The sequence below is a fragment of the Sus scrofa genome, chromosome 18 (assembly GCF_000003025.6).
Source record: "Sus scrofa isolate TJ Tabasco breed Duroc chromosome 18, Sscrofa11.1, whole genome shotgun sequence".
NCBI lineage: Eukaryota > Metazoa > Chordata > Mammalia > Artiodactyla > Suidae > Sus > Sus scrofa.
In genome coordinates, this window is record NC_010460.4 from 51564471 (window position 1) to 51584247 (window position 19777).

At 43.4% G+C, this 19777-nt stretch overlaps 1 protein-coding gene across 9 annotated transcripts in view; it reads right to left on the bottom strand.

The window, feature by feature from the left end:
* Nucleotides 1-19777, bottom strand: part of HECW1 (HECT, C2 and WW domain containing E3 ubiquitin protein ligase 1) — a 419239-nt gene that overhangs the window by 180705 nt on the left and 218757 nt on the right. The gene's annotated exons all lie outside the window — the stretch shown is intronic.

Here is a 19777-nt window from a genome sequence, read left to right on the forward strand (position 1 = left end):
TAAACCAAAACTGCTTAGGGGAAAATGTACAGCCTTATATGCATACACGGAGATGAAGAATAGGCCCAAACCTGTGATCTAAGAGTCAGCTCAAGAAATCAGAAAATGACATCAAATTAAATCCAAGGAAAGTAGAAGGAAGAAAACAACAACAATAAAAAGAGCAGAAAGTAATTAAACAAAAAATGAACATATCTAGAAGGTCAAGAAAACCAAAAGTGGGTAGAGGAGACTCTAGGATAGAGGAGGCTTAAGTAATGGGTATCTGAAATGAAAAAGGAGCATCAGACACACAGCTGCTGGCATTCTTAGAAATCCTCCCTCCCGGATGGCATGGGCTGAGCTGTCCCCGAGCCTCCCCGGGGCATTCAGGCTTGAGGTAGTATCCCAACATATCCTCCAAGGCCAAAGTCAAATGCCTTTTCTACCACATGTTTTTGTCACTCATCTTGGAATACTTGGGTGGGTCTCTGGCCCAAGCCGGTCAGATGGTGAGGCCTGAGTTGCCTGAAATTGAGACAGGACACAAACCAGAAGGCTCTGCATTGACAGATGATCATACTGAAGAGTTCCAGAAGGTAGAAAGTACGGCTCTTGGCGTGAAGGGAGAGAGCCATTTAGAGACCCTTCCCCATCTCCTATGCTGATTATATATATCTTGAGTCAGCCCTTGACCTGCTGGAACATGTTCCAGAGGTCTGAGAAGTATGTACTTTATTTAGGTAGTAGTCAACTTCTTCCCGGTCAGCAATGCCAAGAAGTTGTGAAGATATATTGGGCGCATAGGTCTAATGTATGAAGGGAAGTGTTTTTGAGAGTGCAGAGGGTAGACGGGGGATGCAACCTCAGCATGACTTTTAAATGAACTCTTTACAGTCAGGAGATAATATTGAATATTGCCTTTCAAAACTGCATTGATACAGCTTTATATTAAAAAATGAGCAACCCAATTAAAAATGGTCAGAAGATCTAAACAGACATTTCTCCAAAGACAGACAGATGGTCAAAAAGCACATGAAAAGATGCTCAACATCACTAATAGTAGGGAAATGCAAATCAAAACTATAATGAGGTTATCACCTCAAACCAGTAAGAACGGCCATCATCAAATAAATGCTGGAAAGGGTTCAGAGAAAAGGGAACCCTCCTACTCTGTTGCAGGGAATGTAAGCTGGCATGGGAAATGTAATGCAACCCCTATGGGAAGCAGTATGGCGGTTCCTCAGGAAACTAGAAACAGAACTACCACATGATCTAGTAACCCCCTCCTGGGCATCTATCTGGAGAAAACCGTAATTTGAAAAGAAACATGCACCTCAATGTTCACTGCAGCACTACATACAATGGCCAAGATATGGAAGCCACCAACATGTTTATCAACAGAAGATTGGATAAAGATGTGGTACGTATATACAATGGAGTATTATTCAGCCATAAAAAGCATGAGATAATGTCATTTGCAGTAACATAGATGGACCTAGAAATGATCGTACTAAGTGAAGTCAGAGAAAGACAAACATCTTATGAGATCACTAATATGTGGAATATAAATGATACATTTGAACTTACAAAACAGAGACTCAAAGACTTCAAAAACGAACTTAGGTTTAGCAGAGGGGGAATGTGGTTGGGGTGGGGTGGGGATAAATTACAGGTTGAGATTGATATACATACACTACCATATATAGAATAGGTAGGTAACGGGGACCTACTGCACAGCACAGGGAAATTTACTCAGTGCTGTGTAGTATCTTGTTTGGGAAAAGAATCTGAAAAGGAATGGGTACATGTATAACTGATTTACTTTGCTGTATGCCTGAGATTAACACAATCTGTGAGTCAACTCTTAAAAAAAACTGCATCAAAGTGAGAGCCACAAATGAACGTCAGGTGGCTGTTTTAGATCTAACTGATGAGCAGGTTTCATGCACCTGGGGCCTGAGGTACAATTCAATGTCATGGTAAAGCAAGGCAGAGTTCAAACCCATGCCTATTCAGGAGGGGACCCTTTGGGCTAACTGGGTACATCCCCGACTATGCACAGATCTCAGGGCTGTTAGTACAAGGGAGGTCAGTACAATTTCTGATATGTGGTCCCCAGATATTCCTGAGACTTGATTTAACAGGGTCTCTGCTCACAAAGAAGTCTGTGAAAATGGCCCTCCCAGAGTTAGGTGACACAGGCAACATGTTTTAGTCTTCTCGATGGGCTATGTGACAAGGTGAAATCTTCAGGGTTGGGCTTCCTTGGCAAGAAGTCCAGGAGTCCATTCTGGTGGGGAAGCTGCCCTTACTCAGCTTTCCCTCGCCTCTCAGGGTCCCTTTCTTCGCTCCCTGACCAATTTTGCCTTATTTTCTAGGAGATAACATTGTGTTTCTCACAATTTGATGCGCAGTCAGGACTAAGACGGTCAGCTGCAGATGGGGCTGAATGACCGTAGTTTTCTGTGGGGAGAATCTTGCCCACTAGGAACACTCAGACGGGCGGCTCTCGGCCTCAGGAGAACCCACCCACCGTTTGGGCTTCCTGGCACATAAGACCTGGTAACTCAAAGCACATATAAAATGCCAGGCCATCTGGCATGCTGCATATTGAATTGGCTCCTGCTTTTCCCAGTTGCAGTTAATTCTATAAAAGATTAATTACTCAGCAATAAACAAGAATAAAATAATGTCATTTGGAGCAACATGGGTGGACCTAGAGATTATCATACCAAGCAAAGAAAGTCAGAGAAAGACAAACATCATATAATATCACTTATATGTGGAATCAAAAAAAGGATAAAAATGAACTTATTTGCAGAACAGAAACAGACTCTTAGACTTTGAAAACAAACGTACGGTTACCAAAGGAGACAGATGGGGGGAGGGATGGACTGGGGGTCTGAGATTGAGTATGCACACTGACGTATATGGAATGACTGGCCAACCAGGTCCTGCTGTACAGCACAGGGAACTCTACCCAATATTCTGGGAGAATCTATGTGGGATAATGTGTGTGTATATGTATAATTAAATCACTCTGCTGTACAGCAAACATTATCATAACATTGTAAATCAACTATAAATCAACAGGACTAAAAAATAAAAAAAAAAACTTAATTAAACAGAAATCTCAAATAGAGTTGGGAGACCAGAAGGGGGAGCTCTCACACCCTGCAGCCATAGCTGAGCCCAACAGGAAGAAGAGGGACTTCTTTCCTGGCAAGGACTCAGCCAATGAACTGCCATGGGCTCTGTTTACTATAGCCTTCCCACCTTCCTTTTCCTCTCCATAGCATTGTTCTCCTTTTTTTTACTGCGGGGTGGACTTGCGAGTGGCTCACTGTGGGTGGCTGCAACACTGAATTGCAATTTTTGTAATCTCAAGTAAACTCATCTTTGCTAGAGTAATATCTGGCCTCTGCTTGTTTCAGGTTAACAGTTCTGACCTAAGACACAGTAGTGGGATGCTGGGTCTCTCTCAGGGATCACTCCCCAAGCCGCCCCCAATCCAGCCTTTACAGAGAGCAAGTTCCTTTCCTGAAAAGGGACACTGCATTCCATTGGTGTGGGTTTCATGGAAAAAAACAAAAAACACTTGCAGGTTTGGTGTTTACTGGAATTGCTGCCTCTTGGGAAAAACCCATGCTGAGCAGAGGCATTGATCTTGACTATTTGGCCAGGAGGAGTCTGCAGACACTGAGATGCTGTGATGGGGCAGGTTCGGGTCAGGTCTGTTAGAGAAAAAAGTGATGAATGAGGCACCAAGGCCTGTAAAGCCCAGAAATATTAATGCAGGTTAATGGTGCTGCCTTTGATCAGCTGGCAGGGGCTCCACCCCTATTTGTCTAGAATATGCAGGCCACTTGGCCCGACTGCCTATTTCAGCGTTTTTCAGAGTAGGCCTCAGAGATGAGTCCATGTTTGATGACCATGTCCTGGAGGAAACTGCGGAGGTGTTAAGAGGTGATAGAAGACCCTCAACACCAAATTCAGGCTCTTGCTTATGTGGGAGGTGGTACTGATTCTCTTCCACTTGCTGAATTCTACCCTTCTTCTCGGCGGCAGGAACCAGGCTTGATGAAATTCTTCCCATCATGCACTCTGTTTAGCTTGGTGCCTACTGACAGCTTGGCGCTTCCTAAAAGCTTCACTTTTTCTTCCTGTACTTTATACAAAGGGTCTCAGAACACCTTTCCCAATCCCTTTGGTGAGGTCTGAGTCCCTTGCTTGCCTCCTGTCCAGCCTCAGTCTAAGGATGCTGACCAGTCTCCGTCTAAGAATGCTGCTCTTGCTAGTCTTCACTTGGCCAGCAGGGACCTGCCAACAGAGGGCACCGCAGGGGATGTGAGGCCGGCCAGAAACTCCAGGGGAGGTCCAGCCAGGAGCAGAGCTGGAGCCTGGAAACAGAAGGCAGTCTCGTCCATCTCCATCTCTGAGTGCTGGCTGGGTCTTCTTTCAAGATCAGCTTTTCAGCTTTTGTAAGAATTTGCTTTTACTGCTGCAAGGTCACTGTCATCACTGCGTCTGCGTCAAGTACCCAGAACTTCCATTTAACGAGTCCTAATGGTTTCATGTGTTTTTTATATCGAGTTTGCCTCTGTTTTTCTCCAATTTGGAAACTGCCTATGATTACACTCGTAGAAAAAGTGAAGTCTAAATTGTAGATTGTAGATTATTGTAGATTGTAGATTATTTTGACTATTATTTCTTTTCTATGTTCCCATACTCTTTTTACCATTTCTCTATTAATTAAAAAAATTAAACTTTAGTTTAAAAAAATTTTTGGCCACACCCATGGCATGTAGAAATGCCTGGGCTAGGGACTGAACCCACGCCACAGCAGTGACACCACCAGATCCTTAACCCACTGAGCCACCACAGAACTCCCATTCTTATTTGTTTTTCCTTTTGTGGCTGCACCTGTGGAATATGGAAGTTCCTGGGCTAGGGGTTGAATTACAGCTGCAGCTGCAGGCCTACACCACAGCCATGGCACACCATATCTGATCCACATCTGTGACCTATGCCATAACTTGCAGAAATGCCATATCCTTAACCCACTGAGTGAGGCCAGGGATCAAATCTGCATCTTCATGAACATTATGTCAGGTCCGTAACCTGCTGAGCCAAAATGGGAACTCCTATTGTTATTTTTTAAAGTTTGACATAATCTATTCTTCCCCCTCTGAAAAATATTTCATATTCTTTAAATTTTTTTCGTACTATTTATCTTTTCCTTTGTTAAAAGCTCAGGCCTGAATGGTTTAGTTTTCAATAGAAATTTGCATTACTAAAAAAAATCACACTGTAAAGTAAGTCTCTTTTTTTCAGGGGTAACTAACTAAGCATGGAGGGAGGGAAAGAGATTGAGAGGTTTTAAATATAAGGAATAGGAGTCCCATGAAAAGGCTTTAAAACCCACAGCTCCAAATTTCTAGACTTTGTGTAAAAATAGGAGCGTTCCATACATATCATTCTATGGTACAGGGTGTAGTACTTAGAATTGTATTTTTCCCAAGGAGATGGGAGACATAAGACACAATTCCTTCCTTATAAGACTAGTTCTCTGGTTTGGATGTTAAGCTCATAGGCCTTGAGCAACCTGGGAAGACTGGGCTTCATTCTGGTGAAGGTTAAAGACAATTAGCTGCTTTTTCCTTTCCTCTTTGGCTCTGCCCTCTTCCCTCAGGTAACAGCTGGCAAGAACAACATGGGTCTAAATACAGACCAGGTGGTACAGTCTCTAGTTTTGATTGGAAAGTGGGAAACAGAGCTTAGATTAGCAACTGCAGCAATAGATGAGGAATTGCTCACATTTTCTAGATTTTGCAGCGATTAGTGGGTTTTGCAGTATTCTTGGATATGACACCAACTCTGAAATTTTGATCAGGCATGATACCTGGGAATTTGTACATTTTGAAATTACTGGACTCTGAACTCTTTCCTGGCTGTCCAAAGCTGGCGTGGACAGTATAGCTGGCATCACTTGAAAGTAGTCTTAGGGTTGACTAGAGAACTATCTTGGCTGATGTCAGTGGCCCATGGTTGATGACCTCTGAACTGGCCCCAGGTGGGTGCTGGGGGGGGGGCAGTGACAAGTGTCTAGGAAGACACACATGGTTTGCAGGCAATACCTCCTTGACCTCTGTGGGTCTCTGTCCTGCAGCGGCCCATGACAGTGAACTCGGCTGAAAGGCTCGGGGGGTCAAAAGGGAGAAGTGGAAGTTGAGAATGAAGTGGAAAAAGGGAAAATCGCCCCCTCCCACTGCTCTTCTAGCATCTACTTCCCAGGTCCAAATCAAGGGAAGAGGAGATGTTGCTGTGTGAGCCGGATCAGCTTCCTGGTGTGGACTGGGCCGTGATCGCTAGAGGGCAGAGGCCTCTGCTTTAAAAGGTGGTACCTCTCTGCCGCCTCCCTGTTCCAGGGCTGGACATGTCAGCTGACTCTATCTCTTTGCGGTACCCTCCTACCACGTGTCTGACCACGGACCAGCTGCTTCCAACCTCCACTTGTGCTTCCCTGTCTTTTTGTCCCAACAGCTCATGGGCCATGGGGTGGGGGTGGAGGGCAAGATAAGACAGAACAGTTGCTGTCCTTGAGCACAGGTCTTCTGCTTCCTGCACAGGCATCCTGAGCACTAGCTTACTTCATTCATTCCTTAACTGAACACATAGTCATTAAGCCCCTCTAAGAGGAGATGCTACCAATGACAACAAAATCTTTAAAAATGTTATTCTTTTCTGAAACGACAGACAACATTTGATACTTTCCTCAAAATTTCTGCAGGGAGTAAGTAATGCTTTCAAAAATGTGTACACACATGGGAGCCACACACCAATGACACACACACTGAAATGGAGGAGATTCTGAATTCATGTGATTGAAAACTTGGATAGCCTCTGTCTTCTAGTTTGACTTTCTATACAGATTTTTTTATTTAGTTAGTTTTTATGGTTGCACATGTGGCATGTGAAAGTTCCTTGGCCAGAGACTGAATCTGAGCCATAGCTGTGACCTACACCACAGCTGCAGCAATACGGGTTCTTTTAACCCACACACTAGGCTGGGGATCAATCCTGCACCACCAGAGACAATGCTGGATCCCTAATCTGCTGGGCCGTAGTGGGAACTCCTCTCTACGGATTTTTATGGTGGAGTCTATGGAGCTCCCCACTCAGAATCATCTAGAGGGAGGAAGGTACCATGTTCACCGTCTTGGTGTTCCTTCCTCTCGTCAAGGATTTTCTAGCCCCGTGACAACTGGGTTCCCATTGGATGCCCCCCAAATTTCCTGCCAGTCACTCTGGGAGGTAAGCCCCCAGGACTGACTCCAACTTCAGAGCTTTATGCAGTGTATCTCCTGGCCCCCGCCTTCCACAGGACCACAGCTCTGCCCCTGACCTCCGCCTTAGTGGTGGGGGTCCTTCTGGCCACCTTCAGTCTTCTCAGGACATCATGGCGGCAAAAAGACTAGGCTCAGAGGGGAAACTGCCGGGGTCCAGGTCCTTCCCCACCATTTGTTTTTATTTGTGAATCTTGAGCATCTGCATTATCTTCCTGCACCTCAGATTCCTTATTAAAAAAAAAAAAGGGAAAAAAAAATCTGCCACCTAAGGTTTTCAGGAAGATTAAATAGGGCAGGAGTTCTGGGATGCTCAGTGTGGTACCTGGCACATAAGAAAGCTTGAATATACTTAGTTGCTGCTATTACTTTTATTCCTCTATTCAGGACAGCAGCTTTACCCCAAAGGACAGCCCATGGGTGGGATCTTATAAGCCATGCCCAGATTCCCCAGGGGCAAGCACAGGCCACCCTCCTGGGATGGCTGCAGCCACTTCATGCCCATCTGCTGTGTCTGTCTAATTGGACATTACGGTAATGAGCTTGCCATGCCCTTCAGACACCTGGCTGCAGGTCCAGACATAGCGTCTTAGTTAGGTCAGTTTCCCTTGTCTGCCCCACATACGCTCCTGCCAGTTTGCCCTGGTCTGCCACAAGCCTTTATGAGAAAACTGTTGTCCTTGTCCAGTGGAGATTAAAATGGGCATAATACTCTGTCCTTATCTCGTTGAAGCCCTCTCTGGAGGCAGACATATTGGAGGGCCTTGTAGCCCTGGTGGGTTCTAGCACCATGTGGCTGTGATTTAGAGTAAAAGAGATCCATTCTGTGTATAGAGTGGCTTTGAGAAGGACAGAGAGAATCTGTTTGGTAGGCTTATAATTTGACTCTATGTTTGTATAGGTGAAAATCACTCCTGAGTTCCTCCTGTTCCTTCTTCTTTCCACTCTGGTTAGGAAGAGAGGCCCTGCAGAGCAGTCAGCACAGCTGGTTACTCCCTCTCCTCTCTCTCATTCCCCATCCCGTCCCACCCACACGCTCCACCAGAAGTAGTAGGTCAAGGGCTTCCAGGACAGGCTGGACTCCTTAACTCTTCTCTGCCTCTTGCTCCTGCCAACTCCTCATGGGCTTCAGTTCTATCAAACATCCCTTCTTTGCTCATCTATTCTATATATAATCGTTTGCACCTACCGACCCCAAACTCCCTGTCCATCCCACTCCCTCCTCCCCTACCCCCAGCAACCACAAGTCTGTTCTCTATGTCTGAATTTGTTGGTAGATGCAAACTATTCCATTTAGAATGGATAAGCAATGAGGTCCTACTGTACAGCACAGGGAAGTATATCCAGTCTCTTGGGATAGAATATGACGGAAGATAGCATGGAAAAAAGAATGTGTGTGTGTATGACTGGGCCACTATGCTGTGCAGCAGAAATTGGCAAACGCTGTAAATCAACTATACTTTAATAATAAAAAACAACATCCCTTCTGTGTCCTGCAGCTCTAACATTCCCAGAGACACGGCCCTGATGCTGATGAGCATGAGCAGCCCCAGTTCAAATCCCAGCTTGGCTGCCTGCCACATAAGCTACCGTGTCTCCGAGACTCAGCTCTCTCCTCAAATGCAATGGTGAAGGTACCCACCCCATGGTGCTCTCATCAGCATAAAATAAAGGATGGAAGATCCTTGCCAAGAGGTGGATGCCAGTAAATGCTAAATGAGGGAACATTCTTATGTGGACAGCGCACTCCACTTAGTCCTGACACGAGTTGAAGCCCTTCTCCAACCTATGCTTCATGCTGCCTCTCGCAGCCACACATCCTGGAAGAAGCTTCATCCGTTTTGCCTCTTCTCTATCATGGATTAACTGGGGGTTGGGGGTGATCAGGACTAAGAGGTTTCTAGGACTAGGGACCTTCAGGGCCCCAGATCCTACTCTTCAGCCTGTAGTCTTTCTCATCTGCTCATTTTTTTTTTTTTTTTGGCAAACGTCACCCACATGGGGACCCTCCACCCTGGATTCTAGATCATGTCTCAGTCCTCGGATGACACTCGCCAGGTTGAGTCTCCCTTCTTTGACTTCCACGACCCTGTACCTCTGGGTTCCCTGAGCTATGGTTACTAGTGACACTGCACAATTGAACCCAAGATGTAATGGCTCAGAACAGCTCTGTATTGACGTAAAGATTTCAAAGCCAAACTTATGGTTGCCAAAGAGGAAACAGTGGGAGGAGGGATGGATGGGGAGGTTGGGATTGGCATAGACACATACTCCACACAAAACTGATCAGTTTCCAGGACCTGGCATACAGCTCGGGGAAATCTACTCAATACTCTGTGACAGCCTATGTGGGGGAAAAATCTGAAGAATGGGTATATAGATATATGCATGGCTGATTCACTTTCTGTACACTTGAAACTAACACAACAGTGTAAGTCACCTATACTCCAATAAAATTTATAAAAAACACCCCAAGCTCTGTATTCAATCATCTCTCAAAGTTGTGTGGGGTGACTAAGCTCAGCTGGGGAGCTCTCCTTTGGGGCCTTGCATGCTGTTACCATGGGTAACAGCTGTGCTGGCCCTCTGCTGTCATTGGTGGGAACAGCTGGCGCAGCTGTCTCGATGCAAACTTTCACCTGGCCACCACGAAAGCACAGCTGTCTCGGGCTCCAACAGTAAGTGTTCTAGAGATAGGAAGTGGGAGCTACCTGTTTCTGAAAGCCCAGGCCTGGAGGCTGACAGAACATCCCCTCAGCATGGAAACCAGTGCAGGGTCACAGAGCCCTCCTGCGTCCAGGGGACATAGGCCCGACCTCTTGATGAGAGGGATATCAAGGAATTTGTGGCCGTATTTAATCCTCATACCCAATGCTCTCTCTTTCTCCACTTCCACTGCTTTTTCTTCCCTTTCCTCCACTTCCTATCCTTCTCAGGATTTCATCCTCGGCTTTCAACTCCTCATTCCCTCATGTCTTTCAGGTGCTGTACCTTGCCTAGAATTCTCCCTCTATATACTGGGTCCCCAGCGCAAGTGCTAGTCTTTCCTTTCCATTGGCCAAGTCCACCTACTGGCTCTTCTTATCCATGGGTGACGATCAACTCTGGGCCCCAAAGCCAGGTTGGGTGCTCTCCCTCACTGACACAGGACACAGGAAGAAGTGCATGCTGTCCCCCATCCTGGGACGGGGCATCCTCAGTGGGGCAGGGGCAAGACTTCAATTCTAGATCCGAGCCCCTGGAGACCAGCACAGTCCCCAGAAGGCCTCCAGCCCTGTAGGGTTCAGAGAGGCAAGTGCGTCTGTATGTGCTCTTAATGAACCAGCAACTCAAGGTTAATCTAGAAAAGTCTCCATTTGGGTTAATAGGGCCTTGATTTACTTGTGTTAAGAGCTTTTATCTCATTGAGAGAATTGGACACACGTCCAGCTAGAAGTCAGCATTATCTGTATTCAAATCTGAATTGAATGATTTACTTGTATCTTTCCAGCTGTTTTCAAGGCTTCAGAACTCTTTTTTTTTTTTTTTGGCTTTTTGCCACTTCTTGGGCCACTCCCACGGCATATGGAGGTTCCCAGGCTAGGGGTTGAATTGGAACTGTAGCCACCGGCCTACGCCACAGCCACAGCAATGCAGGGATCTGAGCCGCGTCTGTGACCTGCACCACAGCTCACGGCAATGCCGGATCCCTAACCCACCGAGCAAGGCAAGGGATCAAACCCAAAACCTCATGGTTCCCAGTTGGATTCGTTAACCACTGCATCAAGACAGGAACTCCAGGCTTCAGCATTCTTTGTATGGTCTGTTATTTAAACTGAGAGACTGGCATCTCAGTGGACTGAAGCTGGATTATGATGCCCGGATGAGAAGGACCATTTGAGGTGGTAAGAGGTGGCTGCACACAACAGTTTGGCTTCTCACATTGGGTAGACTGAAGATGAGTCTGCTGTGCGTCCCGTCACTTCTATGTCCTGTCTTCCCATTTGGAACACTGCCCTCCCACTGATACACTCTCCTCGCATCATTGATCCTATTCCATCTAAACCACTGCACCTTTAGGCTGGCCTCTGGAAGCCCAGACATTATTACTGCATGAATACTTTCAGCCATTTCACTCTGTTCTGCTAAGGAGCGAGTGATTGGATATTTAGTGGCTCAGGTTATTTCCTCGATCATTCCAGGAACTTCCTCGTAGCAAGATTATATCATTTAGGCTTTTAAAGCAAAATGTGCATGAAACAGGAAGAAGATCAGCATAAATGTGATCTACAACCAGAAGTTAAGTTTATGGAGAAGTTGGGGGCAGGGGGAAATGCGAGAGGAGTTGCCTGACTAAAGGACTGGGGTGAAACAAGAGAATGCATTTTAGGAGTATTGCTGTGGACAGTATAATGTCTTCTCAAGATTTAAGAACCGTGCATCAATCAACGTCATACACCATATGAACAAAAGTCAAAAAGCACATGAGCATCTCAATAGATGCAGAGAAAGCATCTGACAAAGTCCAACATCCATTCCTGATGAAAACTCTTACCAAAGTGGGTATAGAGGGAACATACATTAACATAATAAAAGCCATTTATGAAAAACCCACAGCAAATATAATATTCAATGGAGAAAAGCTGAAAGCCTTCCCACTAAAATCTGGAACAAGACAAGGATGTCCACTCTCACCAGTTATTCAACAGAGTGCTGGAAGTCCTAGCCAGAGCAATCAGATAAACAAAAGAAATAAAAGGCATCCAGATAGGAAGAGTAGAGGTAAAACTATTGCTGTATGAAGATGACATACTATATATAGAAAACCCTAAGGACTCAACCCAAAAACTACTTGAACTGATCAAAAAATTCAGCAAGTAGCAGGATATAAGATTAATATTCAGAAATCGGTCACATTTCTGTATACTAACAATGAAATATTAGGAAAGGAATACAAAAATACAATGCTTTTTAAAATTGCACCCCCAAAAATCAAATACCTGGGAAAACACCTGACCAAGGAGGTAAAAGACTTATATGTTGAGAACTATAATACAGTAATCAAGAAAATTAAAGAAGATTCAAAGAAATGTAAAGGTATTCCATGCTCCTGGGTTGGAAAAATTAATATTGTAAAAATAGCCATACTACCCAAAGCAATCTACAGATTGAATGCAATCAAATTACCCGTGACATTTTTCACAGAACTAGAACAAACAATCCAAAAATCTACATAGAACCACAAAAGACCCAGAATTGCCAAAGCAATCCTGAGGAACAAAAACCAAGCAGGAAGCATAACTCTCCCAGACCTTAGGCACTATTACAAAGCCACAGTAATCAAGACAGTGTGGTACTGGTACCAAAACAGACATACAGACCAATGGAACAGAATAGAAAACCCAGAAATAAACCCAGACAGCTATGGTCAATTAGTCTTTGACAAGGGAGGCAAGAACATAAAATGGGAAAAAGACAGTCTTTTCAGCAAGTATTGCTGGGAAACCTGGACAGCTGCATGCAAATCAATGAAACTAGAACACGCCCTCACACCACGCACCAAAATAAACTCAAAATGGCCTAAACTCTTAAATATAAGACAAGACACCATCAAACTCCTGGTAGAGAACATAGGCAAAACATTCTCTGACATCAACCTTACAAATGTTTTCTCAGGTCGGTCTCCCAAAGCAACAGAAATAAAAGCAAAAATAAACCAATGGGACCTAATCAAACTGACAAGCTTTTGCACAGCAAAGGAAACCAAAAAGACAACTTACGGAATGGGAGGAAATAGTTTCAAATGATGCAACTGACTAGGGCTTCATCTCTAAAATATACAAACAACATATACAACTCAACAGCAAAAAAGCCAACAACCCAATGGAAAAATGGGCAAAAGACCTGAATAGACATTTCTCCAAGGAAGATTCACAGATGGCCAACAAGCAGTTGAAACAATGATCAACATCCCTGATTATTAGAGAAATGCAAATCAAAACTACCATGAGATACCATCTCACACCAGTCAGAATGGCCATCTTTAATAAGTCTACAAATAACAATGCTGGAGGGGGTGTGGAGAAAAGGGAACCCTCCTGCACTGTTGGTGGGAATGGAAGCTGGTACAACCACTATGGAGAACAGTATGGAGGAATCTTGGAAAACTATACATAGAACTACCATATGACCCAGCAATCCCACTCTTGGGAATATATCCGGACAAAACTCTACTTGAAAAAGACACATGCACCTGCAAGTTCATTGCAGCACTATTCACAATAGCCAAGACATGGAAACAACCCAAATGTCCATCGACAGATGATTGGATTAGGAAGATGTGGTATATATATGCACAATGGAATACTACTCAGCCATAAAAAGAACAAAATAATGCCATTTGCAGCAACATAGATATAACTAGAGACTCTCATCCTGAGGGAAGTAAGTCAGAAAGAGAAAGACAAATACCGTTATGATATCACTTGTATCTGGAATCTAATATGTGGCACAAATGAGCCTTCCCACCGAAAAGACAATCATGGACTTGGAGAGTAGACTTGTGGTTGCCAAGGGGGAGGGGGAGGGGAAAAAAAAGAACTGTGCATAAGAGCATACATGATATTGATGTAACTTTATGATAGTTGTAGAGTGCAATTTTGACCATGTTTTTTACCTTTAGGATGGTGTGAACCTGGGTAAAAAATGGGGGTAGTCATGGCTCCCAGGAATTATATAATAACAATATGCCAGAATAATAATAAATTGCCCCTTATCAAGAAAATATTTATGTGGAGCCATATTTGTTTCTAAAGGAACACCTGTGAAGTATTATGATCCTTATAAGATTATGATCCTTATAAGATCCTTATCAGATCCTTATAAGATATGTTATGCATTTAGTCTCCCCACATAGACTTTCTTAGAACTTGTGACTTAAGTGTTTATTGCAATACACTGTGGCACCTGAACCATCTGGATTGTTGACCTGATGGGATCCTTGCATCTAGTCTGAATCCACCTGGGTAGCCTCCTGGCTCTAACAGAGCTTGTCCTGGCTCTGCCCCATTGCCTGAGAGGAGAAAGTAGGGGCCAGAAATGCTAATGAGGGGGAGTCAGCTTGATTTTCCTTCAGTGGCCTTCAATCTCCAACTTTGGCTGCAAAGAATTTACAGAGAATTTCTGAGAACTCTCAGAATAAGCCATTCAATCCACAGCTGTCATCAAGACACCACACTGCCCATTTCCAGAGGAGCAATGTACGTAAATCCTTCACCCAAAGCCCTCTCGTTACACTGCATAGCTTGCTGTACTGGACACGTAGCTGACGCTTCACGTGGGCTTTCTCAACCTTCATGGGGTCGCCAGTGGGGACTGTAGAGTAACTTCACTTTACAGATGAAGGAACAAAATCTAGAGTCCAAGGGCCACCCTGGGGTAGACCCTGAACCCACATGCCTCTCACCTGGAAGCTACCTGCTAAGTGTGGGGGAGAGGAAGCAAATCCCACCCCCTGACCTGTGTAAATTTTACCTTGTTAAGCTCCAGGGATGATATGGAAAACTTACAGCAGGACTAGATGCTTAGATTTGCCGTGATGTGTCATCAGGGGCCGCTTTTTTTTTTTTTTTTTTTTAAATGTGGGAGACATGATGGAAAAGGATTTGGAAACGTGTGCCAAAAGGGGTTGGAGGTTCGCTCTTCTGACAAATGCGGGGAGTGATATAATCTGACCAGGATGTGAATCTGGAAGTGAGGGAATGAGCTGGTGGTGCAGCAGGACCTGGTGACCGGTGGTGTTGAGGTGGGCAGGAAATCAAGGCAAAGCAGGTAGTCAGAAATGATGGCAAATTCCTGGTGTGTGCCGTGACAGCTGTGAGAATGACCACAATTACAGCATGACCCAAGGGTGGGGAGAGGAAGGATGTCCCTTTGGGAGAAATTCTTGGCTGTATTTGTCCCTTCCAGGCCCACTACTCTATTCCTGCTACCCATGGGGAGCAATAGGAAATGGGAGCTGCACAGAACACATCTGGGCCGAAGATGCCTTCCTTACAGAATTACTGCCTCTTGCTTCTGGGCTATGCAAGCCCTGATTTTGAAGGACTCCTGATAGAAGTGCCATGGAAGGACTGTGGTACCTCCTTTTGAAGGCTTGAGACTGGCTTGCAAAGCTCGACTGCACATATTAAAAAATAGCATTTGCCAAGGGGAAGTGGAATGGATGGGGAGTTCACTTCCAGATTCACATCCTGCTCAGATTATATCACTCCCCGCATTTGTCAGAAGAGCGAACCTCCAACCCCTTTTGGCACACGTTTCCAAATCCTTTTCCATCATGTCTCCCACATTAAAAAAAAAAAAAAAAAAAAAAAAGCGGCCCCTGATGACATCTAGAACAGATAAGTGAGGAGGCCCTACTGTACAGCACAGGAAACCATATCCAATTTCTTGGATAGAACATGATGGAAGATAGAATGAGAAAAATAATGTATATGTATATATATATGACTGGGTATATATATATGACTGTATATATGATTGCATATATATATATGACTGTGTGTGTGTGCGTGCATGTGTGTGTGCGCGCATGTGTGTGTGTGTATGTATGTATGACTGGGCCACTATGCTGTACAGAAGAAATTGACACAACACTGTAAAATCAGCTATACTTTGATAAAAATAAACCAAAATATAAAAAAATAGCATTTGAGCTATAATAATGTTACAACATTATAAGATTTTATCAAGATAGGTAAAGCTAAAATTTCACTGTTTTTTTTTTCTTTTGTCAGTGTTAAAATTTGCATCTTTATAGCTCTCAAATTACAGCAATTATTACTGTAGTCAAATAGCCAGGTACCCTCCAGGGAGAAATTATGCCAGAGAATAGGAAATGAATCAGGCATTATTTTCTTTTGTATTTTTTATCATGCCTGTAACTCCTTGAAGAGCACATAAAATATTTGTTTTGAATGTTTCTACTTTGGTGGTACTTTCAAAACACGATTCGATCAGACCTTAAAAAAAGCATAGAAATCAATAGCAATTACCTAATTCTAAATTGAATCATAACTCCAAAAGAAATGTGCTATTAGAACAGATTCCTAGTAGTCAGTGACATACCTCCACTCTCATAAAATAATTAAAGGAAAAAAATAGAGAAAAATGAGAGTTCTCTTGTAGCACAGTGAGTTAAGGATCTGGCCTTGACAATGTAGTGGCTCAGGTTGCTGCTGTGGTCCAGGTTCAGTCCCTGGCCTTGGAACTCCACATGCTATGGGTGTGGCCAGAAAACAATGGAGAAAAATGGAAAAAATAAAACAATACCTCATTTATTTTTTTAATGTAAGCCCCAGGTAGAATGACTTTCTGTTGTACTTCAAGATTAAAATACAGCCAATGTTCAAAGTTTATGAAATTATTTTTATTTTAATAAGGTACAATTTACCAATTAGATTATTATATCTATTAATGTGTAGTGACTGTGAAGAGTCTTATTTTTGATTCATAACAAAAATTTATCTAACCTTCTGGATTACAGTCTAGATTCTGCATTTTATATTACAGCAAGAGGATCTTTGATGCATTGATGTACATATGCTTTGATAGCCATATTAGAATATTTTGGACATCCAATCTCTTCCTATTCCTTAATTTGGTACTTGTTCTATCATACAGTTTTGAAAATGCAAATTATTATACATTAAAAACGTAAATTCTGGAGTTCCCATTGTGACGCAGCGGTTAACGAATCCGACTAGGAACCATGAGGTTGTGGGTTTGATCCCTGGCCTTGCTCAGTGGGTTAAGGATCCAGTGTTGCTGTGAGCTGTGGTGTAGGTTGCAGACGCAGGTCAGATCCTGCATTGCTGTGGTGTAGGCTGGCGGCTACAGCTCCGATTAGACCCCTAGCCTGGGAACTTGCATATGCCGCGGGACGTGGTCCTAGGGAAGGCAAAAAGACAAAACAAAACAACACAAAACAAAAAACCACAAATTCTTTTTTTTGCCATGCCCACAGCATGTGGAAGTTCCCAGGCTAGGGATCAAACCGGTAACACCTGAGCTGCTACAGTGACAATGCCAGATCCTTAACCAGCTGCACCACAAGAGAACTCCTAAAAATGTAAATTCTTATAGCATTATCATATACAGTTTCAATGCATTGAGTTCCTAGAGCTATAATTATTATTGTGTTTTAATTTATTTGATTTATGTGTGTGCCAAGTCAATATTCCAATCATTTGCAAGCTCAAGCTTTGTCTCTGTAAATTTTACTTTTTGAAAATTATGTTACATTTGTGCAGAATAATACATTTGCTGTATATCCTTCATTCATCTGGTATATTTGCAAAATGGAAATATCACCTTCTAATTTCACGTTCATCCATTTTCCAAAACCACCAAGATATCGCTTATCCAATGGATATGCTGTGGTGTGGGATCTTCTCAAGTTTACACTTTAAAACATATCAGTTTTCTAAGGTGTCCAACTTTTAGTTACTCTGAATATGACTTGGCAAGCCACTTGTTTATTCTAGGACATGGTGACTTCACCAACTGTATAGAGTGAATACACCTTCTCTCTATTATGACAATATTTTATGTATTTTACAGAGCTGGTTTTATAATATCTAATGATACTTAAAGTATGTCCTCATGCTGCTGATGAAGACAATTATGCTAAATGGTTTGTATTTGAGCTGAATGTGCAGAAAAAGTTCTATATGTCCCAGAAATCTTAGAAAACTGCCTTAAGAGGAATGTCACTAGTGATAGATTAATTTACACAAAATCCCAACCCCCTTTTCACACTGGTTCACACAGAATGATGACACAGTCATGAGACTTCATATTATCCTTAAAACTTATTTCCTTGACTCTACAAAGATAAAAAAAATTGCAAGTTGTGTTCATGCCTACACCATTTTGAGCCAGTTTTATATTCTGACCCTAAATTATGTCTATTTCTCATTTAATTAAAATCCAAAAGGAGAAAATGGGTGTGTAGTAAGGAAGGCCTCTCACAGAGTTTCCAGGATAGATTGGGGCCTACGGTCAATGAATATGTCTAATATCCATTGTGAATGCAAGTTTCCATCTATTTTTGTTCTTACTGGCATTTGGGAAGTCACATTAAGTACCACTAGTGAGAGCCCATCTTTATGTCCAAATCAAGACTGCCCATATTCTTTATGATAAACGATGCTATTTGTGGGACAGGAGAAGATATTGGCATGACTAGGGCAAAGGAGGTCATGCTGGGAGGATGGAGAAGTAGGGCTATGTGATGTGGGTGAGATTTGTTGGGATTTGGCAGCTGGGCAGGGAGGTTTCAGATGATGTAGTAAGAAAGCAGAGCCATGAGGCTTTGGGGCAGATGGTAGGCAGAATGGGGTTTAAGATGTTTTGTCTGGGATCAGTGTGCAGGATGGGATAGAGAGGAGAATAACCAGAGTCGTGGAGGTAAGTATTAGGAAAAAGGCACTCTCCAGCTGGGAGTCTCATCATGCCTAACTGCAAGTCAAGGGCCAGAGACCACACCCTCTACATCTGATAGTATCAAACCTACTGATCCTCTACCCATTCTGCACGGGCCACTGCAAAAAAAGGGGGCACTTGTGTCATTTACCAGAGCAGAGACACCACAGGCTTCTAGAAGGCAGACCCTGGGACATTCATCTTTAAATCTCTAGTCTTCGGAATTTAGTAGGTCTTGCAAAATGTTTACTGAGTGAATGAAAATGAGAGTGAATAAAAATGAGAGTAAAACATGATAGAGGATAGTTTTCCTGAGCTACATGTCAACTGGTAATAAACAACTTCAGGTTCCTGACCATGTATCTTACTCTGACAATCAAGCAGCTGGAACAAGAGACTATTACATTTTCTTCCAGAAGTGTTATATTCAATGAACAACTTGCTATGCACCAGAAGACACAGGAAGGAATTTGTGCACGTAAAAATTTTAATCCACAGTCCTCCAGAGGGCAAACTTGAGGCCTGTGTAGATATTTCCTCCTGCAATGGGAGATGCACTAGTGTGTGGCCTATGAAAAAAATCCTTCCATAACTGTGAGAATGATTTACTTTCAAGGGTAGAAGAAAGTTTTAGAAAATATCTCAATAAGATACACGATGATGAGTTTATACATCCAGAAATATCAGGATACCAGGAATCAAAGAAACAGACTGGTGGTAGCAATGTATCATTCCCATCCGGAGGAACGGTGCCCAGAGCCAAAGATCAGGGAAAAGTGTGGAATTGCCTCAAAACTCTGGGGAATAAGGAACCTTGAGGAACTGGGTTAAGCAGAGCCCGAACTGGACAACTGGACGCAGAAGGGGCAAATGTTGCAAAGTTGGAAAGCACTGGAGGGGCCGGGGAGTAAGTTAAGGGACATGGGCTGGTTGGGGTGGCTGTTGCCCAACTGCTGTAGAGCTCACTACTCACTCATTTAAGG